Below are 24,349 nucleotides of genomic sequence, written 5' to 3' on the forward strand. Positions count from 1 at the left end.
ACGTTGCACACATCGCGGGCACACCGGACAGATGGTCGACAGCTCACTGTTACGCCTTCCGTTTCTGATTGGAAAGTACTACAGGCAGACCATGACGGCAGCTTTGCAATTGAATAAAAAAACTGATGGTTTTTTTTACTACACACTTCCCTTTAACCAACATAACCATATGTTATGACATTAAAACATTTATTTTCAAAAAGTACATCAATTTATCTTTTTTCTTTAGTAGGGTTGCAAGTGGCAGAGAACACCCTGGACCAGTGGGCAGCCAATTGCAAAGCACGTTGAAAACACATTCTCACCCAAGGCCAATTTACACACATGTTTTTTGACTTGTGGGAGGACACCAATATACAGTGGCAAACATTTGGTGTTCCGGGAAGAGCTCTCATGCTCATGCATAAAGGAATTGTATTTTCTGGACTATAAACTGCTACTTTTTGCACAAGCTTTGAACCCTGCATTTTATAGTCCAGTTTATATCGATGGATTTTTCATGACTTTGATCATTCTGTATGATTTGTTCATATATATGGAAATAAGACATTAAAACACCTCCAGCTTATTATCCAGACTTTCCCCTAATTTTATCTGGCGTGGGTTTTATTCAGGTGCGGTTTTTAGTCCAGAAACGGTATTCATGCATCTACGGCCTTACAGACTTGGCTGGTGCGATTCACATTCGAAATAATCCTTGAGTGGCGCTATCAGGTTGCAAATGACGGCGATGCTCTAGGAACGCCCCGGGACCCTCTGGCGCTGCAGGCGGCCCATGTTCTTCACATCCGTGTAGTGTTTGGGGAAACCAAAAATCTGCTCCATTTGGGTACACCACATGATGACGCCTTTCATGATGACAGGAAGTCCCAATTTCCCTTGAACCATGGAGTTTTTCTTGTGATGGTTCACACCTTGTCCAGCTTTGCTGCATGGCCAACTTCTAAACAATCCTGAAGATTCACTTTTTAATCCAGGGATGGGGCCGCCGGCCAATTCATACCTAGGAGGTTTCCCCAGAAGTAGCAAGCTCGATGTGCAGGGCTGACAGTCACGGCATCGATGATAATTGGAATGCACTCCAGGAATCTGCAGATGTCCGTCTTGTCTCTGCTGGACACGAACACCACATTTTCAAAGAGCCAGAAAAAAGGCCGGTCGTCACCCTCCTTCGGCTTCAGCAACGTCAAAATGCGGTAGAATTCCAAGAAGAGTCTTCCGGTGCCCTCAAACAATCCTTTCCGTAGGATATTTGCCCATGGAAAGGTCGTTGCTAGGACTTCCTCCAATCAGCAGGTCAAAAGGGCCCCATTCAGCAAGGTGTTTCCTTGTGATGGTGCGGACGTCGTTGACATATTCAATCTTGCCAGCGTGCTTGATCATACCCACCGCGATGGAATCCTCACAAATCTCTGATGCAATGTAGCGTCCCACCTTGAAGCCAAGGTCTTTGAGCACCAGGTATCCTCTTGCGATGCCGTCAAAGAGCGACAGAACCTTCAAGACCTTGCGGCAATGGCCGGGTAAACTCTGTGAGGCTCAAACTCCATGGCATTGTTGTTGGCAAAGAAGTCTTGGACCTTAACACTCCCGTCTGGCCTGAGTTTGAGCTTTCCCTCGCACTGCGTTGGGCGGCAAATGTAGCAGCTCCATGGATCAATATCTTTCAGGTCACGAAAGGCTCCCACCAGGATCTCCACACACTTCTTACAGAAACATTTGCAACAGCTGGCGTTACCACAAAGAATGACTTCTGTTCCGCCACAGCAAACGGTGCAGTACGACTGATAGCCATCTTCATCGTAGCGATACAGTATTTCTGTAAAGTTTTCTTTGCATTTGAAACAAAGACCGCCTTCAAGCAATGGGTGTTGCACGACCACGTCAGGCGACCCGCAAGCCAAACAACAATCTTCGATTTTTGTGCCTTTGTCTCTAAGCCTCTCAATTAAAGTGTCTCTTGTGAAGCTGTAGTTGCAGGTGCTTGCCCGACTCTTAAAAGCATGTTTCCTTTTCACAGACGGCTGGTAGTCAGACTCAGTCGAATCCGAATTGGACAATTGGCCAGCTTCGTGAATGGCAGGTGGCACAAATCCCTGCGGCCCTGATAGTAGAAATCCTTTCACTGCCCAGTCCAGCATCAGATTCATTTCTTTTTCTTCATCTCCTTCTTCAAAGGACTTCTCAGAGCGTTCACTTGCCAGCTCTATGACTTGGAAGATGGCGGCCTTGTAAGTGGGCAGGCTGGCAAATGAATTTTTGCAGAAACATTGGATGAAATTCCGAAAAGGCATCAAAGCTTCCGTTGGGATCTTTGAGAGGGTTCCATCACCTCACCATTCAACCCTCCGTACACCTGGAGGTGAAATTTTAGTTTTCCAAGGAATCACCAAGCCGGGCCACCAAGAGAAGCCCTCTATCTTCCCCCATATGAGCTCTCCGGTCAAAAACCTATTCCCATCCTGGTAATTGGCTTTCCGTCGTCCTTAGTGTGTTGTATATCTGGGCCTTTTCCACCCTTTTGCCAGAGTCGCCATTCTCGACAAGTAGGCTGTCATTTATGGTCAGCTCTTTTAACTTTGTAAGGGCTACGTGACATGGCTTTATATATTTCGTATAGCATTCCTTCAGTTCCATAACTGTGTTAGCTTGCGGTATTGTTTGCCTATTGGGGCTGTCTGAAATGCCCGCCATTGCTCTCCGTTGAGCATTCACTGTCAGAGAGTCATCATCCGCAATTCCCAGGACCTTGCCGTTGGCTAGCGGCTCAGGTTCACAGTCTTTGGCGGAAGATGACAGTTTCCTTCTGCTTTTGGTAGCGGGTTCAGGTAGCAGATAGAGGCTGATATCGCAGTTGTTTCTGGCGGTCACGGCATCGTATTCTTCGTCCGTCACATTGGCTGTGTAGAAGGCTTTAAACCAGGGGTGTCAAACTCATTTTTACCGAGGGCCACATCAGCATAATGGCTGTCCTCAAAGGGCCAGATGTAACTTATAAATGTAACTAAATGTAATCGAATGTAATGAAAAATAAATGTAACTAGTCCTTAATGTTAAATAACTCATTATTTATTATAACTTATTCAAGTGACAATTACAGTTGCATAGAAAACATGTTTGCTTGTTGCTCTTACATAAATCCTTTTAAATGTTGTCAGCTTATGAAAACCCACATAAATCCATTAATGAAGGATCAAACTGTCCAAGTGAATGAAGAAAAATAACATAAAACTGTATGACACGTAGCATTTTACAAAAAAAGGCTGCACACAGCCTAGCATCCAACTGATGGTTTGATGACAACAATTTGTCTGCATACACACATAAGACCTGCTAACATTAAATAATTACAACAGCAGCAACACATAAATAATATGTAATCAACTAAAAATGCCAAAAGAAAGGTTGACTCAGTTCACAACTATATTGGTCAAGTTTTTCGGTTAGTCTTTGATGAGGAGATGCTGCCTGTCCTTGAACACACCAAGTGGATTATCTCTCTACTATCGATTGATCATGTTCTGAAAATGATAAACACAAAAAGAAATGCAAGCACAATCGTTAAATTGCACAATGTTTAACTGTTCTTCTTCTTGGTTGAATTACATTTTATTATATTTTAATTACGTTTTTAAAAAAATGCTTACCTGTGTGTTTTCTGACCAGACGTCTGACACCGTTTTCCCGTTGCCAGTGTGTCAATGTCTGGTTTGAGATCCTGTGCTGAGGCAATGCGTAGCACAGCATGGAGGTTGTCATCCGTGAGGCATGATCTGTGCTTGTTTTTGCTCAGATTCATTATGGAAAAAAACTGTTCGCACAGATAGGTGCTCCCAAACATGGACAGAACACAGGCAGCATGAAGTCGAAGCTGTGGCATCAAACCAGGGGGCAGCAGATGGTAAAAGTCCTTGATTGCAGCATCCTGGAATTTTGCTCTCAGGCCACTGTTGCTTTGAAGCTCAATTAGCACCATCTGAAGGTGCTGGGGTGCAGTGCAGACATCGGTGGTGAACGGATTGGCAAAGATGTCAAAGCCAGACTGTTGTGCTCTGAAGTCAGAGAAACGCCGATCAAACTCAGTCTTTAACCAGCTCAGTTTGGTAGCCAACTGAGCACTTGAAAAAGTCTTGGGAAATGAGGCTGACATACTCTGACAAACAGGAACGTGGACAAGATTGTCCTGTTTCACTTGCCACATCCATAAGTCCAATTTACGCTGGAAAGCCATGACCTTGTCGGACATCTGCGTAATGACTTGTTTGTATCCCTGCAGCTTCTGATTCAGCTGGGCGAGATGGTCGGTTATGTCACACAACACAGCAAAGTCACACATCCACTTTGGATCTGATAGTTCAGACATGAGTTTTCCTTTACTCTGCATAAAAAGAGCAATGTCTTCCCTGAGCTCAAAAAATCGCTTGATGACTTTGCTCCTGCTCAGCCACCGCACTTCTGTATGGTACAGCACATCCCCGTGTTCTGAGCCCATCTCCAGCAAAAACTGCTGGAACTGACGGTGATTCAGGCCACGCGCCCGAATGAAGTTCACTGTTTTCATGACTGTGGTCACAATGTCCTCCATCCCCAGCATCTTCCCACACAAAGCTTCTTGATGGATAATGCAGTGATACGTTATCAGAGGCGTGTGACAGTTAATTGTTTTGCATTTTCCCCTTCATTACTCCAACCAAGCCTACTTTTCCTCCACACATTACCGGTGCACCGTCTGTAGTTAATCCTACCAAGTTTTCCCAGTGCAATGCATTTTTACTTACGGACTTCTCCACCGCATCAAAAATGTCCTGTCCCGTCGTGGTCCCATGCATTGCAGCCACATCCAACAGCTGCTCAGTGATAGAGAGGTCCGACTTTATGCCTCTAATAAAAATTGATAACTGCGCTGTGTCCGTGTTATCTGTACTTTCATCAACAGCTAATGAAAAAGCTTTGCAGCTGCGTGTCTCCTTGGCCATGTCACATGCTGGTGCCACCTGCGACAGGACCACGCCCCCCTGTCAGTGGAATCACCTGCCACGGGTTCATGGACAGCGCTATATCAGCGCCGCCAGCGCAGACCCGAGTGTCAGTCTGTCCCGTGATGCTTTGCTCATCTGTCCCTGAGAATCTGACTTACAAATTCGAATCCACAGAACTGCTTGTCCACCCCAGCCAGATCGCCGCTCCAGCGCCAGCCACCCCAGCGCCAGCCACCCCCATCATCCCTTCCACAATAAAGTCTGTCGCTACGCACTTGGCTGTACTGTCCGATCCCTTACAGTACAGACTGACCACGCTATGCAGCCAGCGAACGACGAGACGGCATTGAGCCGACTGGAGCGAGCCGAGACCGCCATCAGCAGCCTGTCCGCCGACATCCGGAATCTGATCGAGGTTGGTCAACAACAACAGCTACAGCAGCAGGAAATGGCCCAAGCCCTCCAGAGACTGTCGGTGGCTGCATCCCCGGCTGTCACGGCACTCCCGCAGCGCCCATCTGCCGAGGCCAGGAGGCTCGGGGACGTCCCGGAGCCCCGCCTTGGCAACATCGAGAAGTTTAACGGAGACCCCAAGCACGTGCGGACATTCGTGACTAATTGCCGTATAATGTTCAGCCTCCAGCCCGTCACGTTTGCGTCGGAATCTGCCAAGGTCGGGTTCGTCCTAACCCACCTCACGGGCGAGGCGCGGCTGTGGGGTCTGGCCAAATACGAGAGGATGGCCCCAGCTTGCGATTCATTCGACGCCTTCGCAGAGGAATTGCTCTGCCTGTTCGACCTGGGCTCCGCCGCCGAAGACGCCGCCGAGGAACTGGCGACGCTGCGTCGAGGTAGCCGATCGGTCGCGGAGTACGCACTTAAGTTCCAGACGTTGGCCGGCAGCAGCGGATGGAACACGCCGGCGCTCGTTAGCACATTCCTCAACGGCCTCGCTGAGTACATGAAAGACGAGCTGGTTTCTTACGATCGCCCGCGAACCCTGAAGGGCGCGATGGACTTGGCGGCCCGAGTAGACCGGCGGATCCGGACGCGGCGGCGCAATCGGGTGAGGAGGTCCCCGCGGAACCCGCGTGGTCACCTTCCTCCGTCTGCTGGGGACCTGCCAACCACACTACCCGCCGAGCCCATGGATCTGCGAGGGGCTCGGGTCCCCTCGGAGGACCACCGTCGACGCCTCTCACTGGGCTTGTGTTTTTACTGTGGGGAGGGGGGTCATCGGGTGGCGGGGTGCCCGTTAAAAGGCCGGAGCTCACGCGGCGTCGGGGGATCCACGTGAGCTCGACCAGCACCGGCTCTCCCAGTCCCAGCACGCTCACGCTACAGGCCAACTTCTAAACAACTTGCGGCGGGCGACCAGAACGTGGCGGCCTTGGTGGATTCCGGCGCGGAGGGGAACATCATGGACATTAGCCTGGCACGCCAGTGGGGTGTCGGCTTCCTCCCTCTGAGCCCGTCCATTCCCGCACGTGCCATTGATGGCCGTCTGATCGGCGAGGTGGCTTTCGTGACGGAACCAGTTAAGTTACTGCTCTCCGGCAATCACCACGAGACCATCAAGTTTTTTCTTCTTTCCCTCCCAGGACAGCAGCTCATACTGGGGCACCCTTGGTTGCGGCAGCACAACCCGGTGCTGGACTGGGAGGGGGTTGTTCGGCAGTGGAGCGAACGCTGCCATCGGGTGTGCCTGAAGGCGGCCACCAGCCCACTCGGCAGAGCCCCGCCCAGGTACAGTCCCGACATCTCCAATGTCCCAGCGTTTTATCACGAACTCAAGGAGGCTTTTAGTAAAGCCAGGGCCACTTCCCTTCCTCCACACCGGTCCTACGATTGTGCTATCGATCTGTTGCCCGGCACCTTCCCTCCCAAGGGACGCGTCTACTCGCTGTCCGCTCCTGAGCGCCGGGCTATGGAGGAATACATCCGGGAGTCCCTGGCAGCCGGTATCATACGGCCGTCCTCTTCACCTGCGGGAGCGGGGTTTTTCTTCGTGAAGAAGAAGGAGGGCACGCTACGCCCGTGTATCGACTACCGGGGAATAAACGAGATCACTGTAAAGAACCGATACCCTCTGCCTCTTCTGTCTTCCGCCTTCGAGAGCCTTCAGGGTGCCACCATTTTCACAAAGCTGGATCTTCGCAACGCCTACCACCTGATCCGCATCCGGGAGGGAGACGAGTGGAAGACGGCTTTCAACACCCCGAGCGGACACTACGAGTACTTGGTGGTTCCGTTTGGGCTCACCAACGCCCCAGCGGTTTTCCAGTCCCTGATAAACGACGTGTTACGAGACATGCTGGACAAATTTGTGTTCGTTTATTTGGACGACATCCTCATCTTCTCCCGCTCGCTCCCTGAGCACATCAAGCATGTTCGGGCGGTGCTGCGCCGTCTCCTTGAGAATTCGCTCTACGTGAAGGCAGAGAAGTGCGAGTTCCATGCCTCCTCTGTCAAATTCCTCGGCTACGTGGTGCGTGAGGGATCCATCGAAATGGACCCTGGGAAGGTGCAAGCGGTCACGTCATGGCCTGTTCCCGAAACACGCAAGCGGCTGCAACAGTTCTTAGGATTCGCAAACTTTTATCGCCGTTTTGTCCGTGGATACAGCACGGTGGCCGCGCCCCCACCGCCCTTACCAGCCCCGCCTCCCCGTACAAATGGACGGAACGGGCAGAATAGGCATTTCAGGAGCTTAAGAGGAGGTTCACATCCACTCCCATCCTCAGGGTTCCCGATCCCGACAGACAGTTCGTGGTCAAGGTGGACGCCTCGAAGTGGGTGTCGGGGCGGTGTTGTCGCAACGTAGCCGCCAAGACGATCGTCTCCACCCGTGCGCCTTCTTTTCTCACCGTCTGTCAGCCTCGGAACAAAACTATGACATCGGTAATGGGGAGCTCCTCGCCGTCAAGTTGGCCTTGGAGGAGTGGCGGCATTGGCTGGAGGGCACCACCACTCCGTTCATCGTCTGGACCGACCACCGCAACTTGGAGTAGAGACTGGACGCGAGACAAGCACGGTGGGCTCTGTTCTTTGACCGCTTTGAGTTCTCTCTTTCCTATAGACCGGTTTCCCGTAACGCGAAGGCGGACGCCCTGTCGCGTTTGTTTCCTGGCGGGGAGGAGGGACAGGGTCCGCCTCCCACTATCCTCCCGAGCTCGGTTCGGGTGGCGGCTCTTACATGGGAGATCGAACGCCAAGTGGAAGCCGCATCACGCGATCAACCCGGCCCCAGCAACTGCCCGGAGGGTCGCTTGTTCGTCCCTGAAGGCCTGCAGTCGTCCGTGCTGGAATGGACGCATGACTCACGCCTGGCCTGTCATCCCGGCGCTGCACGCACGAGGTACGTGGTGGCACAGCGTTTCTGGTGGCCCACCTGGCAAGTGGACACCAGCGATTACGTCAGAGCCTGCTCAATTTGTAACCGCTACAAGACGTCTACTCGTCCTCCGGCCGGGCTGCTTCAACCCTTGCCGGTTCCCCACCGTCCCTGGTCTCACCTGTCAATCAACTTTGTCACGGGCCTCCCCCCCTCAGAGGGAAGGACGGTGGTCCTCACGGTGGTGGACCGTTTCAGCAAGATGACGCATTTCATCCCTCTGCCTAAGCTCCCATCTGCGAAGCAGACTGCGTCCATCATGGTGCGGGAGGTGTTTCGTCACCACGGTCTCCCACAAGACATCGTGTCAGACCGAGGTCCTCAATTCTCTTCCACCTTCTGGACGGAGTTCTGCCGACTCCTCGGCGCCACGGCCAGCCTCTCCTCGGGGTTTCACCCTCAGTCCAATGGTCAAGCGGAGCGCCTGAACCAGGAACTGGGCAGGTCTTGCCGATGCATGGCCGCCGGGGACCAGCGCGGGTGGGTCCAACAGCTTCTCTGGGTAGAGTATGCTCACAATTCCCTCCCCAGCTCGGCCACGGGACGTTCGCCTTTCCACTGCGTCTTCGGGTACCAGCCACCCTTGTTCGCCCACCAGGAGCGTGGTGCGGCGTGCCCGTCGGCCCAGGATTGTGTCCGCCGTTGTCATTGTGCTTGGGCGAGGGGCCGGGTCACTCTTCTCCGCTCTGTTTCAGGCTACGCCCCCCCAGGCGAATAAGCACCGGACGCCGGCTCCGGAGTACAGAGTGGGGCAGCGTGTGTGGCTCTCGACGTGGGATTTGCCACTGCGAGCGGGATCCCGCAAACTGGCGCCCCGCTTTGTTGGACCGTTCCCTATTCAGAAGGTGATTGGCCCGGCCGCAGTCCGTCTTCTCCTTCCAGATTCCATGAAGGTTCACTCCACGTTCCACGTGTCCCGTGTGCGGCCCATCCATGAGAGCGCGTTGGCGCCGGCGCCCGTTCCGCCGCCCCAGCTCGTCGATGGGGGTCCGGCTTACGCTGTCCGCTCCCTGCTCCGATCGCGGCGGCGCGGTCGTGGCCTCCAATACCTCGTGGATTGGGAGGGTTATGACGACGCGCACCGCTCCTGGGTTCCGAGCCGCTGGATACTCGACCGTTCGCTCATTACGGAGTTCCATCGCTGTCATCCGGACCAACCGGGTCCTCGGCGCGGGCGCCCGAGGAGGGACCAGGGGACCAGGGGTGAGGGTCCGGGGAGGTCTTGTCCGCCGGTACCGGGGTCTTCTGCTCCCGCGTCCGTCGATCCTGCGTCTGGCGAGGTGTCGGACGTTTCAGCGGTGTGCTGACCACCCCACCTGGTCGCCCGGGGTATTGCCTTCCTTTTTTTGTTGTTTTTGCTTACTAGGGACGTCGGGAGCCGTCCCTTGTTGGGGGGGGGGGGGTTCTGTCACGTGCTGGTGCCACCTGCGACAGGACCACGCCCCCCTGTCAGTGGAATCGCCGTCACCTGCCACGGGTTCATGGACAGCGCTATATCAGCGCCGCCAGCGCAGACCCGAGTCTGTCTCGTGATGCTTCGCTCATCTGTCCCTGAGAATCTGACTTACAAATTCGAATCCACAGAACTGCTTGTCCACCCCAGCCAGATCGCCGCTCCAGCGCCAGCCACCCCAGCGCCAGCCACCCCCATCATCCCTTCCACAATAAAGTCTGTCGCTACGCACTTGGCTGTACTGTCCGATCCCTTACAGTCCAGCTGTGTTGTAAGATTTTCTGTTCGTTCCTTCACTCAGTCGGCGATGGTGTTTCTTGATGAACTGACATTTTTAATAGTCTGTAACTGGTCGGGACACACCTGCTCACAGACCTTCAGCATGCACTGCTTCAAAAACGCTCCCTCTGAAAAAGACTTGAAAGCGTGGGCGATTTCTTCGGCCACAATGAAGCTAGCTTTCACCATGGCCTCGTTTTTGTCTGTGTTATTTCGTGAACAAACTCTGCTGCGACCGCAGTTTGCCTTTTAATTCTTGGGCAATTTTTTGCTTTTCTTGAAGGCTAGCTTTAGCGTACTTAGCTCCGTGTTTGGTGTCAAAATGTCGACGCAGATTGTACTGAAGGAATGGGGTTGAAATACAAAAAGTCCTACCTAGCTACAAAAACAGATATGCTCAAACCTCATTGAATAAAGTACATAAGCAGAAAAGTATATTCACATATTAAATCAATAAAAGAAACACTTTAAGCTTATAATTATACCTACACACCAAATCCGTGTGTAACGCATGCCTGATGTTTTTTCTCTTAATTATGGACACGGCCAGAGTCGTCTTGACCGTTCAGTACTTGATTGTATCTTATGTTTTGACTAATGCTAGACGCCAGTTTTTGATTACTACTGAACGCTCTGCACAGAGGGAAATATTTTGCCTAACAAAGAAAAGATACGGTCGGAAGCATGGTTAAACTAAGAATAAGCAAAGACATGAAGTATCAAAAGAACAGCAATAGATTAATGATGTCACAGCCAAAAGCTAACATAATTTCGTACAAAATGACAAAATTGAAAGAATGGGGTACGACAGTGTATGTCCAAGATTGGAGAAGAATGTTCACAGGAAGGTCACGTGGAGATAAAACCAGCAGGTGCCAGAGGGAGCCAGCCAAGGACTCGGCCAAATATGATCGCCAAGGCCGAAAGACGGGATGGAAGTCAACAGCCCCCACACACACCGAATCGCTCATAACCAGCACCCACTCCCATGGCAAACTTGCCCCACCCCAAAGACTACTCATCTCGGCCCACACTGGCATGTGCAACTGATATAAGCTAACCAAAGAACCTTGAACGATGCCTTTTCTGAATGGAGACGTTCCGCTCTTGAAGGGCCCAGCGCTGTATTGTACTTTCCTGAAAACAGAGCTGTCTGAACAAGAATTGTGATTGAACTCAACCAACCTGTGTAAGTCTAATTTGTGCTTCAGTGTCTTGGCATTTTCCTAAATCTGAAGAAATCAAACGAGCACACTGTGAGTAAATCGGATAACAGGTGATTGGCAATGGCTTTTGCCGTGAGGCGCAGATAACGCGCTCCCTAAATTGTGGACAAAATCCAACAAATGGTGACCATCCGACGTGATTTCTTCAGAAGGGTAAGTGCATGGTCCACAAAGGATTCTTCCTTCGCCGCTCTTGCTCAACAATATTGCAGTCCGATCGGCACAAAAGGTAAGGGGGAACCTCTTTTTCTCTCTCCCAGTTCAGCAATATTGTGGAGTGAAAGTGGAATACAAAAATTAATAATTTCAGCTCTGTGTTCAGGAATGGTGGTTGTATAGAAGTGTGTGTTTGTGTGGAACTTGGTAAAAGTGATTTGTGGAAAAAATTAAAAAATACAAAAACAGGTGAAGGCGTCGCTGATATAGCAGGGCGGATGCCGAGCGATTCCAATAGTGTGACCTTAGAACATTATAGGGCTGTCTAAGGCAAGGCACATCTGGGATGTCCGAGTCGTGGTGAATTAAGAGAAAGGTGGTCAGGACTTTGTCTGATCAGCAAAGGGCTCTCACACCGCTGGAACTTGTGGGATGCCAGTGACTAGCATATGGGCACCTGAGTGGCCTCAATAGTAGACACTTAGGAACTAAAAGGAAATGTGCTTTCGGCAGGTTGCAAACATATTTTTAAGGTTGTGTTAAACTTATAATCATATTAATATAATATCTAGTATTGGAGTGCTCGTGTGGATTGGTGGGTGGCGAAGAATGTGGAGGCAAACTGCATGAACTTGTTTTCTTCGAAGTGTTGTGGAATAGGCCCAGACAGGGAGTACCGGACGAGAACACCTTAAGGTCGGTGAGAAACGAGAACAACAGCACGTCTATGTGGTCGGGCTTCGCGGGGAAAACCCAACCGCCAGACCAGCGACACCTAGATGGCCATCGACCAATCATCTCACAATATTTTGCATGCTTTTATATTCATATTGTGTTTCTTCAAAACTGGGCAACCCGGAAGAATGTGTCGTCTTTTGGTGGTCACAAAAACGCACGAGTTTTAGTGTGAGGGACCCGGGACCCAGGCCTGTATTAGTGCACTTTGTCAGGAATAAACAATTGGTAAATTTGGTCTGATTGATCTACTGGTCTTCTCTTTGACAGAACGAACTCGCAAAATTGTTAGGTGCGCCAGTGTGTGGATTAGGACATAGCAATTTATGTGTTAAGTGTTGATCGCAATTTGGAGTCAGATCAATAACTAAAATCCGTAACCTAACAGAACTTATACTGTTGCCTAAGGTCGGGGTCGATTGGATCGGCCAGGCACACCAATACGAGTCGGGGACTTGTGAAAAAAAAAAAAAGGGTGAAGGCATCGCTGATATAGCAGGACGGATGACTGGCGACCTCAATAGTGCGACCTTAGAGACTTATATTTTTGTCTAGGCGGAAGGGTAACTGGGTTAACCAGGTCGCTACATAATTGTTGAAGTGTGTCTATGATGATATTGTGTGGAAAGCAGGCTTGGCTGTCAGATGGGACAGTGGCGCAGTGAGTGATTAGTTGTGGTGCTGTTCATGGGATGGAAGTGATGATTTGTGGTTCATGAAGAACAATAAGTTGATTTGTATAAAATTGATGATTTTATTTTGATTTTGCATGAGAGTTGGAGTCGGAAAAATGGCTTAACAAGAATTTGATAAAGAATGTATATTTAATTAGCATGAAGGTTACAGCCCATTGTGTGGTGGGGTTAAACTGGAACCATTTTTGTTTTCAAAAGGCTGCGGCTCTAAAGTTTGGGCCAAACGGTCAGGTGGGCACAAATGCATATTTTGGACAGAGGTGGGGGGTTACATTGTGCAACGTGGTGGTGGCGAGGCTCTCCGCACTTCAGTTGCCCACCCCACCCGCACCCTTGAATCAGCTGGGAAGATTGTCATGTCTATGTTGTGGGCCCCTGTGTTTGTTTATGTGTATGTTTGTCTTTGTGTATCAGTTCGTTATAAAGGATGGAATTGCGTTAAATTGGTGCACGGAAACGGTGTGCTAGACAATGGTTTATCAGATTTGCATTGTTAAATGTAAAAATGAGAAATTATAGAATAATCTGAGGGTTGTGGGCAGAAACTTGTCCAACGAGGAGAGTGCCCAGCCCTCATAAAAATGTGAGAGTAAGAGAGAACATACAAATTATGATTGCAGATTTTAAATTTAGGAGGAATTATTGATTGGTTATGACATAAGACTATACAAGGACACATGTAAGGATACGTCAAAGATTTGAATCACTTAGAGTAAATAAACAACAAATAAAAATGACATTGCAAGGGGGCATTTTTTATTAAAAGAACACCAAGTAAAGTATTAAGTAGTGGGCATTCGTGATTGGGATTAAATTAAGGATAAAATTAGGTCAATGATTAGAATTCAATGGTGCTCTACACAAAAAGGCAAACATTTTAATGAGGAAATATTTGGAGTACTGTGTGGGTCCACATATGTCATGGTCCTAGTTTATTTGGTTTTGGTTGTGGGTTGGGTTTATTTTGTTTATAAGGTGTTCCTTGTTATTCTCTTATCCCCTACATTGTAAATGTCTTCTTTATGCAGATAGGTCAACAGGCTAGGAATTTAGTGAGGAGATAATTGATCAATTGATGGGGGTTAATAATTGTCCAAATCCTAGTCACATGTTTTGAGGGACCACTGCAACAACATTATATTTAATTTGCAGGCCATTATTTCGTATGTGATGACAGTGTCTAGATAAGTAGACTGTTTTATCAAAAATGTGAGAGTGAAGGAGGAGGTTTGATTTGTGATCTGGCATTTGGGTGCCACTTTTAAGAGTCTGTGCAGCAGCATAGATTGTTTTTGTTTGTTTTTAAAGATATGTTTAACAGTTTATCGCGGTGCAGTAAGGATATAGCAATTTTGAAAGACTTAAAATTAAAAGCAAAATTACATTTTAATTCTGACACATGCCAGCTAACATGAGGATGGGAAAATAAAGACATAAATAAATACTAGCTCAAATGTGGCATGTGTTTTGAGTTGGGCGATAAGACATTCACTTTCAAGCACTATCATTTAGCGCTGCTGACAACAATAATTTATGAGATGGTAAACCAAGGAGGAGTGTCATAGCTGGAACACAGGCGCTGTATGACCTATAGATTGAACAATAACATTCACCGCATATACAACCATGTTGGTAGATTGTTCAATTACATTACAGTTTAGTACAAAGGATTTCGGAACTTTATTTGATGATAAACACTGGAACGAGGATTTTAGCCGTGTTAATGGGTAGGGTGGATGGATTACTCAAAAAAAAAAAAAAAACAAAAAAAAAAAACAGCATTTGATAAGGGCGGCTTGATAGTAAGATGATGAGTGTGCGCAACTGATAGGATACAATATGTTCATGTGAAGATTTGGGGTGGAAGGAACAAATACTACACAGGAAGACTGATTGGTGTCCCAGTGTGTTCTGCCCTAGCGCGTGGCACAATTCCTGAACTGAGTCCTCTTACTCCACTGGCTGTCTCAAAATCAACAGAGGACTGTCCCTGGTCATGAGACACCTTTGACCTTTGGGAGAACAACAGGAACTATTATCATGCTTGAAGGGGGCAAGCACGGCTCTTCACACGACAAGAACCATACAGTTGGTGGAATACACACAGTTGTAGATCAAAAAGAAAATGGACTGAAAGAACAAAGACAAGATGGACGCATTTGAGAATGGCGGACGGTTCAGCCCTGAATCATCATCATGAGAATCTAAGATGAGAGGCTGCTAAAGACTTGCACGAGGCACATGAAGTCAAACTGGACACATTGCTAAAGACTGCTGAAGCATTACAAAGTTGGTGGAGTATGGGACAAAAGGGATGGAAGTGTGTTTGGGTGCTGGGGCAGACATAACTGAGGAGTTTTGATAAAAGAGGGAATAATAGGGCTGCTTATTGACACTGAAACGAGGATAAAAAACAAAATACACAGATATGGACAGTGAAGATACACTAATAATAACAAATCACGACAGCGTGATCAGAAACTTTGCAAAGTGGATATTGATCGATAGAAATTAAATGATTTGAATCATAAATTTTTATATGTGACAGCATGTTGAAGACATAATGAATCTAATCGAAATAATGACATTTTATAATTGGACCAGTGAAAATTTGGATTCGGGCAACAGAAGGCTGAATTGCTGAACTTAATTGACCTTGATCAAAACAATAATAGAATTTAATTACACATCAACTGCGACTGATTTATAGGATGCATATTTGAGCTTGAAGGGGTGAGGGGCCATAAGAAAGTTGGAATTCTGGATAGTCAGCAAAATAGTAATACAAGGCACTACTTAATTAAAAAAGAATACAGTAGGGCTTTAAATAACAAATACATTGACATGACCCTTGCGACAATTGATTTAAATGGCAATTTATGATAGGCACTTGGGGTTAGGATTAACAATCCATCCATCCATCCATTACTGGTGCGGCTTGTCCCTACGAGGGCCACGGATGATTAACAATAATAACTAGAATTATTCATTTCTGTAGAAATTGCGTGTGAAGGCGAAGAGGCTGAATAAAAATTCGGGGAATGCTACAAGATTATGTTTAAATTTGGAACGTGTTGAATTGGTCAGAAAATTGATATAAATATAGAAAGAATTTTGTAAAATTGGCCGTAAATTTTGAAGTTGAAAATTTTAATTTTTTCACAAGTGGGAAGTTTTGGAATAGGTAGGCATACAATGAACAGTTAAAAAAATTGAAATGGGTTGAGTCAGTGGAAAAAAAAGAAGAAAAAAGGAAAACTAGAAGAAATTAGAAGGGAAAAAATGAAATTTTGCAAAATTTTACCGCAATGTTGGAAGTGAGGATGTGAAATTTGAATTTGAATCTAGGCGGTTAAAAGTGTAATGGAGTAAATCAGATGAATTATGTGGAAGTAGTTAAGATAAAAATAAAATAAAAGGAAGGAGAATGCAGAAGAAGTTGAATAATAATAAAGTCAAGGCAATCCAAATGTATTTATATAGCCCACAAGCAAGTCTCAAAGGGCTTCAAATGTACAAAAATTGCCAATTTAAAATACAAGAACAATAAGTTTGAGGGCCACAATGATGATCATGACAGCAAAAATATTTCTAATTGGTTTTGATAGGTACAAAGGGGGAACATGGAAGAAGGTTTTCAAAATTTGTGATATAGCATGACTCCATTATCAAGAGTAAGTATTTATTTTTAATTCTAAGAATTGGCATCAACAAAAATGAGAACGGTAATCCAAGGTGATAGTGTAAGTGGCAGGAGGAAGCTGTGTATATTTTTAAACATTATTTTCAGTATCCTTATTTCTTAGGAGGGTCAGTAATGCTTGTGAGAAGATGAATGAAGGAGCAAGGTAACAGTAAAAGGGAGTGCTCTAAAAATGTTTGGTTCTTTGCCAGAGGTAGTTATTTGGAGGGATGAATTTAAACTGAAAGCAAAATGGAACTGTTTAGTGGAAGAAATATGGGAAGGTGGAAATATTGAAGTTACAGCTCAATACAATAGTGTTAAGTCTAAGTGTGAGATGTGAGCAAACTAAATGGGGAGTTAAATCATGTTCCAGTATTATGCATATTGGCAAACAATGTGAGGACAGGAGACCAGACAATTAGATATTAATTTTGGATTTAAAATAAAAAAGGGAAATTTTAATTGAGGAGAACATTTTGCGTAGGGAGGGTTCTTTTTTACAATTTAATATTGTATGTTTTATGTGTGTGTTGTGGGATGACAGTTTGTCTGTAATGCTGTATGAATGTCAAGTCTGTACTTGGGATGTGGTGTTTGTGTATTGTGAATGGTTAACATGATTCAAGGTTGGGGTGATGTGATCACAGCAGAGGATAACATTCCTCTCACCTGAAAAATATAAAGATACTACAGATTTGAAAAAGCAAGATTGATCAGGGCTAATTTTGGACTAAATATGGGTTTAGGATTACTCTGGGGCACCATTGACAACAAAAGACTTCAATGGAGAAGGCCCATTTCAAGATTATGACCAGACGTGACTATACCAGCATTGACAATCAAGACTCTGAGCCAAGACAGTGTATGACAACAACTCTGGACTTACCTGACAGTGTAACGAAATGTATGTGACGGAATTTGTGATGACTTGCTTTGTTTTGATGTTTTACCTAATTGTATTGCAGCCTCTAACAGCAACCCAGGGAGCAGATTGTGCTTTATTTGTTAAACTTGCGTTTACTTTGCAGGTTGTCAACTGCAGTCTTGGAGAATTTTGTGTCATGTCTGTGAACATGCATTAACAATTAATCCCTTACTTTTCATAATGAGTTTGTAAATGTGATCGTTTTCATGACAGGCTCGGCAGGCTCCAATTTTCAATTTCATACGTTTGACATGGATTATTTTTTATCATTATGACTTTCATTTTTTGGTATTATGGATGTTTATTGTACGGAGAGCTGCATGCACAGCTACAGGTTGGTGGTGGCTTTTGTTCATACAGCCATGTGAGATGCTGCCAGTCGAGTTTCAGGGACTGAGAATTGGTGATTCCAGGCCAGGATGGCATCTGGAGGTACACCGAAGTCCAGCTGGCGATGGGTATGTCACCATGGACATTGTTATTTTTACTTTTTAACCATTGTGACACATTTTTTAGAATGTGTCAAATGGGGGAGGTGGAAGAAAAAAACAAAACAAAGGGGGGGATTGTGAGATTTTAAGTGTTTTCTGTCAGGACTCGTCCCCGATCGTTTCATAGTTCTGTTCGTGTGTCTGTGTGCTCGCCCCTCCCCTCCTGTGTGCCCATGATCAGTGTGATTATTCCCACCTGCCTCTCGTTACCTGTCGTGTATATAAGTCCTGTCTGCCCCTCACTCCCTGTCGGATCGTCGATGTCGTCCCGTTTGCTGTCCTTGCGGTTCCTGTCTGTTTCGAGTCTGTTTCTGTTTGCAATCCCTGTCGGTCAGTCTCTCATGTTACAGTGCCGTGAAAAAGTTTGTGAACCCTTAGGATTTTACAATATATTTGCACTTTTTTTAAAGAAATGACGGTGACAAGTTTACAAAAGTGTTACAGGATATTGACACAAGGCTAGTTAGCATTGACACAAATCTGCAAAACCCTGTTTTAACAGGAAGCATAAGAAAATAGCAAAAAAATCAAAACACAGGTGTGAATAAGTTTGTGAACCTTTCCACCTATAGAAGTTAAAACTGACTGTGTGACATGTCTTTCAATACTAGATGACTTCGGGTAATTTCATGTGACTTGACAGACCTTAAAGCCACACTTGTTGTATACTCACCTGAATGTACTTGTCATTTAGTAGAGCTATACCTGCGTGGACACAAACATTACAAATCTAGCAATGGGAAGATCTAAAGAGCTGTCTCCAGACCACAGAGGAGCAATAATTGCAGCTCACAAATCTGGAAAAGGTTACAAAACCATAGCCAAAGATCTGCAGCTACATGTTTCAACTGTAAGACAAGTGATTTACAAGTACCAAGAACATGGAGTAACTACTTCACTTCGAAGATCTGGTCGTCCAAGGAAGATAACAGGCAGAGCAGAAAGAGAGATGGTGAGAGAAGTCACTGATAACCCCAGACTTACCTCTAGAGACCTTCAGAAATCTCTCTCAAGCAAAGGAATTGAAGTTCATGACAGCACCATCAGAAAAAGACTGGCTCAGAATAACCTTCATGGAAGGGTAGCAAGGAAGAAGCCATTACTATCAAAAAAGAATATTGCAGCTCGGTTAAAATTTGCTCAAGAGCACATAGGAAAGCCTCAAGAATTTTGGAACAACATTTTATGGACTGATGAATCTAAAATAGAACTTTTTGGCCAAAATCAAAACAGATTTGTTTGGAGACGACCAAACACAGCTTATCAACAAAAGCACCTCATCCCTACTGTAAAACATGGAGGAGGACGAGTACTCGTATGGGGCTGCTTTGCAGCAGCAGGACCAGGGCAACTTACCATCATAGAAGGAATCATGAATTCCGAGGTTTACCAAAATATTCTGGAAGAAAACGTTAAACCGTCTGTAAAGAAGCTCAAGTTAGGAAGAAACTGGATGCTGCAACAGGACAATGATCCAAAGCATGCAAGTAAATCAACATCGGAATGGCTCAAAAAGAAAAAATTCAATGTTCTGGAGTGGCCCAGTCAAAGTCCAGACTTAAATCCGATAGAAATGTTGTGGTCGGACCTGAAAAAAGCAGTGCACCAAAGAAAACCATCAAACCTTGGACAACTGAAGCAGTTCTGCAGGGAGGAGTGGCCCAAAATCTCCCCAGCTCGATGTGAGAGACTCGTCAGTACTTACAAGAAAAGATTGCAAGAAGTCATTGCTGCTAAAGGAGGTGCAACAAGCTATTAACTCTGACTGTTGGCAAGGGTTCACAAACTTATTCACAACTGCGTTTTCATTATTTTGTTATTCTTGTGTGTTTATAGTTAAAATATAGTCCTATTAATTTGTATTCAGCCATAATGGCAATGTGTCACCATTCTGTAACACTATTGTGAACTTGTCTCCGTTATTTCTTTAAAAAAATGCAAATATATTGTAAAATCCTAAGGGTTCACAAACTTTTTCACGGCACTGTATTAGTTTGCCAGTTCTCGTCTGTTTCCCTCGATGCCTCGTTCCACTTCCCTTTTCCCTCAATAAACCCTGGTCCAAGCTGCACTTGGTCCTCCTGCTCCATACTCCACCCCTGAACGTGACAGAACGATCCGACCACTACAACGACCAGCGCTTGGACCCCCCTCCTCCATCAGATCCTGCTGCGATGCCCAATCCACGACCGCCAATCCGTGCATGTTCCAGCGCCATGGGCTTCGCGGCAGCGTTGGGACTCTGCTGCCGGAACGCCGGACCCGTGGCCACCATCGGACTTTGTTCCGGCAACGCCGGACCCCCGGCCGCCATCAGAGTGCTTCTGGCGCCAGCGGCTTTGCGGCCGCGATCAGACTCTGCTGCCGCGACGCCGGACCCGCGGCCGCCATCAGAGTGCTTCTGGCACCAGCGGCTTCGCGGCCGCAATCGGACTTCACTGCAGCGACGCCGGACCCGCGGCCGCCATCGGAGTGCCTTCCTGCGCCATCAGACTCGCGGCCGCCAACGGGCTCCATCCCAGCGTCACCGGACCCGCGGCATTGCCGGGCCTCGTGCCAACAATGCCGGACCCGCGATCATCACAGACCCTGCCCCCAATGCTGAAACACTGACTCCTGCTGCTACGTGCAGCTCTGGCTTCCTGTATGCCGCCGTGCGTGTGGCTGTGACTGTTGCCGCTGCACGCGGTTCAGACTCTCCGTTTGCCGCAGAGTGCGGTTCTGTTTCCCCAAGTTGCCGCCCGAGTGCGGTTCGTTTCCCCAAGTCGCCGCCCGTGTGCGGTTCGGTTCCCCAAGTTGCCGCCCGTGTGCGGTTCGGTTCCCCAAGTCGCCGCCCGAGTGCGGTTCTGTTCCCCAAGTCGCCGCCAGAGTGCGGTTCTGGTTCCCCAAGTCGCCGCCCGTGTGCGGTTCGGATCCCCAAGTTGCCGCCCGTGTGCGGTTCGGTTCCCCAAGTCGCCGCCCGAGTGCGGTTCTGTCCCCCAAGTCGCCGCCAGAGTGCGGTTCTGGTTCCCCAAGTCGCCGCCCGTGTGCGGTTCAGATCCCCAAGTCGCCGCCCGAGTGCGGTTCGGTTTCCCAAGTCGCCGCCCGAGTGCGGTTCTGTCCCCCAAGTCGCCGCCAGAGTGCGGTTCTGTCCCCCAAGTCGCCGCCAGAGTGCGGTTCTGTCCCCTAAGTCGCCGCCCGAGCGCGGTTCTGTTTCCCCAAGTCGCCGCCCGAGCGCGGTTCGGTTCCCCAAGTCGCCGCCCGAGCACGGTTCGGTTCCCCAAGTCGCCGCCCGAGTGCGGTTCTGTCCCCCAAGCCGCCACCCGAGCGCGGTTCGGTTCCTCAAGTCGCCGCTCGAGCGCGGTTCTGTCCCCCAAGTCGCCGCCCGAGTGCGGTTCGGTTCCCCTAGTTGCCGCCCTAGTGCGGTTCGGTTCCCCAAGTTGTTTGTTGTCGATGTCTGTCTGTCTATATGTATGTACTATATACGTATGTATGTATGTATTTCGTTATTTGTTTATGTATTTTTCTTTCACATTTTCTTTCTCATCTTCCACTTCTTTCGGCTGCACCTGTTAGGGGCCGTGACTGCAGAGTAATAGTTTCCATATCTTTCTGTGCGGTCACACCAACCAGCTGCATGTCCTGCAACATCTTCATCTCTGCCACACTCTCCATTATTTTGGCCAGTAGAGATTTCCAAGCCTCGCTTCTAACATTCTTTCCGATAACTTCATGCTTTGCTTAATCAACATAACAACACCTCTGTAGCTACTACAGTTCCGCGCATCGCCGTGGTCTGTAATAAAAAATAGAAGTCAACACCTTTCCGGGAATCTTCTCGCTTTTTAAGAATCTCCCCTGCCATCTTTCCTTGATAGTTCCATGCTGTCACTGGAATGCCGTCTAGGCCAATTGCCTTTCCACTCTCTATCTTTTACAAATGTTACAATTATTTTTTTTCTCACTCATTGTTGGCCCCACAGAGGAACTTGAAGCGGCTCCACAGAGGGACGTTGTGTGCCAACAGAGGGGCCCTGGTGGCATCAACGATTTTTGTGACCTCAGTTAAACTGAGGTCAACAGAGGGAGTGAAGGAGATGCGGTCAAAATACAAAAAGTCCTGCGTAGCTACAAAAACAGATGTGCTCAAACCTCACTGAATAAAGTACATAAGCAGACAAGTATATTCACATATTAAATCAATAAAAGAAACATTTAAGCATATAATTATACCTACACACGAAATCAATAAATAAGACATAACTAGACATTTTTGATAAGTGGTAATGAGGAAGGTTTTTATAAACTTTATGATCTGATAGATATTTCTGAGCACTTTGAAATAACAAATGTCTTTTGATATATGGCCTAAATGGCTTAATGACCCTTAAGGAACTGTATAATGCATGCCTGATGTTTTTCTCTAAATCATGGACACGGCCAGAGTCGTCTTGACCGTTCAGTACTTGATTGTATCTTATGTTTTGACTAATGCTAGACGCCAGTTTTTGATTACTACTGAACGCTCTGCACAGAGGGAAATATTTTGCCTAACAAAGAAAGAATGAGGTACGATAGTGTATGTCTAAGATTGGAGAAGAATGTTCACAGGAAGGTCATGTGGAGATAAAATCAGCAGGTGCCAGAGGGAGCCAGCCAAGGACTCGGCCAAAGATGATCGCCAAGGCCGAAAGACAGGATGGAAAACAACAGCCTCCACACACACCGAATCGCCCATAACCAGCACCCACTCCCATGGCGAACTTGCCCCACCCCAAAGACTCATCACCCATCAAACTCGGCCCACACTGGCATGTGCAGCTGATGTAAGCTAACCAAAGAACCTTGAACGTTGCCTTTTCTGAATGGAGACTTTCCGCTCTTGAAGGGCCCAGCGCTGTATTGTACTTTCCTGAAAACAGAGCTTTGTGATTGAACTCAACCAACCTGCGTAAGTCTAATTTCTGCTTCAGTGTCTTAGCATTTTCCTAAATCTGAAGAAATCAACCAAGCACGCAGTGAGTAAATTGGATAACAGGTGATTGGCAATGGCTTTTGCTGTGAGGCGCAGATAACGCGCTCCCTAAATTGTGGACAAAATTCAACAGATATATATCTTAAAAAATAAATGGCTGTCAAGCGAGTGATCAGGTGAGCTAATTCCAAAATGTCTATAAAAATCTAAGTGGCCACGGAGAAATGCCGTCCTAAACTGGCATTCTTTTTCTCTATGCTTGTCCTATTCTCCTCTCCTTTCTAAAGCTCAAATTTTGACTAAGTCCAAATTGAAGATAGTATAAAATCGTTCTAACAGACCCTGGGTTAATCTAAGTAAGAACGAATAATCAATCTTTTTGTCTAGGACGTTTAGCGCAATCAGACAGCATCTCATCCCTTTGGACCAAAAGAAGCCTCGCCCTCTGTTGGATCACCTTTTTATACAGTTTTGGGCCTAGACATATTCCCGTGACTGTTTTAAAAATAGACTGAGGCATCCACCTGCTTGTGCCGTTAACGTGCCCTGTCTTCCGGAAGATGTCCATCTTCCCAGGGATGCCTTCGTGTTACCAGAGATTCTCATCCTGGTTCTCATGGATGCTACTCTGTTTTCACGGAAGCAATGCTTTCTCAGAGTTGCTTCATCTACTCCCTAATTTTCCGACGCTTGACCTAGCGTGCGACGTCCGTCTCCTTGTGTCAGCGTGACCTCTGCTGCGGGCTGCTTTCACTCATGTTCCATCCAAAAGCTCCCCCTCCCCTCTGTACTCAACTCTCAGTACATTCATGTGTAAGTGAACCATCATTGCCACCTTTTATATTGAAATGGCACAATATTGCCAAATTCATGTCTGACTTCTGTTAACATTACAACTTATAACAATGTTCTCAAATTAATTCAACAACTAATCATCTTTTGTGCACAAAATACGTTATGACTAACAAAATATAATAAGTGTATTTCAGCTTCTCTACTTGTGGTTAACATATCACATTCTCATCTTTTAACAATGATCATGGGCTTTTCTAGTTAGCAAATTAAAATATTCAAGCAGTTTCAATATAACATGTCAAAGCAAAAATAACATAAAATCATCCAAAGTTGTGTGTCCATGTTTTACCCAGAATATGTGCTTCTAATTAGTTAGCAATTGTGACTACTGATCTATTATCAGGTAAATTTAACATTAGCACTATTTCTAATAAAATTACTATTAATATGAATAATTAATTTGGAAAAACTAACTATTATCCTATCTTAACTCGGGCCCCCTTCTTCAGGTCTCTCATGTCAAGCTTTTGTCACCATCGTCTGGCGAAATTTAGGATTTCATTTAAGCCTAGTCTAATTGTC

General features: G+C 46.9%; 1 long non-coding RNA gene and 1 pseudogene across 1 annotated transcript in view; one reads left to right on the forward strand and one right to left on the reverse strand.

The window, feature by feature from the left end:
* LOC125977313 (uncharacterized) overlaps positions 1-24,349 on the forward strand; it is a 205,763-nt gene that overhangs the window by 114,736 nt on the left and 66,678 nt on the right. The window lies entirely within an intron of this gene.
* On the reverse strand, positions 169-4,594 carry LOC125977643 (DNA (cytosine-5)-methyltransferase 3C-like; annotated as a pseudogene).

This window comes from Syngnathus scovelli, chromosome 11, assembly GCF_024217435.2.
Source record: "Syngnathus scovelli strain Florida chromosome 11, RoL_Ssco_1.2, whole genome shotgun sequence".
NCBI classification, from domain to species: Eukaryota; Metazoa; Chordata; class Actinopteri; order Syngnathiformes; family Syngnathidae; genus Syngnathus; species Syngnathus scovelli.